General features: G+C 60.3%; 1 non-coding gene across 1 annotated transcript; it reads left to right on the top strand.

Moving 5' to 3' along the window:
• The first annotated feature begins 275 nt into the window (after nt 1-275).
• On the top strand, nt 276-348 carry TRNAW-CCA (transfer RNA tryptophan (anticodon CCA)). The gene has a single exon. It is a non-coding gene; the product is annotated as a tRNA-Trp (tRNA).
• Nucleotides 349-795: the final 447 nt, after the last annotated feature.

Genomic DNA, 795 nt, shown 5'->3' with positions numbered 1-795 from the left:
TTGGCGTCTGGATGGCTGAAGTCTTTCAACAGCCAGGTAACTCCTCAGGCCTTCACTCAAAAGGGAGTATCTACTCTGGGCAGATTAAAACCGGCCAGACTCTCGGCAGCTCCTCCCATCACAGGGGCAGCCTGCTTTCGGGCCTCTTGGTTCTGGGCTAGCTCTGTGACTTGCACCAGCCGAGAAAAGGCTACGGAAGTGACCCTGGGCGGCTTCGGGCGGGTCCGCAGAAGGGCTTGCAGCTTCTCTTCTTCTTCTCTTTGCCGCTGGCGGCTTCCCCGGTGGCTGAGAGGTTAAAGCGTCTGCCTCCAATGCGGGAGACCCGGGTTCGATTCCTGGGTCGGGAAGACCCCCTGGAGAAGGAAATGGCAACCCACTCCAGTATTCTTGCCTGGAGAATCCCATGGACGGAGAAGCCTGGTAGGCTACAGTCCACGGGGTCGCAAAGAGTCGGACACGACTGAGGGACTTCACTTCACTTCACTTGATCTCCTGAGACCGAATGAGGAAGCCTGGGTCAGCTATGGGGAAAGACCATGTGAGTCCAACGGAGGAGTCTCAGCCACAGCCCCAGGCCACAGCCAGACGGAGTCACAGAGCCAGCCCCCGCCAGCCAGCCCCGAGCATCGGCCCGAGCACTGACCTCAGGGGCGCGTGTGAACTCAGCCAGGACACCAGGCTGTGCTCGGTCACCCTAGCACAGCTCTGCCCGAAGGCCAACCACAGGCTCCTGGGCGAATCAGCAGTGTGAGAAGCTATGCTCCGGCCTGACTGCTCAGGAGCAGTGGAGAGCTG

Source organism: Capricornis sumatraensis, chromosome 11 (assembly GCF_032405125.1).
Source record: "Capricornis sumatraensis isolate serow.1 chromosome 11, serow.2, whole genome shotgun sequence".
Lineage (NCBI taxonomy): Eukaryota > Metazoa > Chordata > Mammalia > Artiodactyla > Bovidae > Capricornis > Capricornis sumatraensis.
The sequence above is the reverse complement of the archived record's forward strand: the minus strand, read 5'-3'. Positions and strand labels throughout refer to the sequence as shown.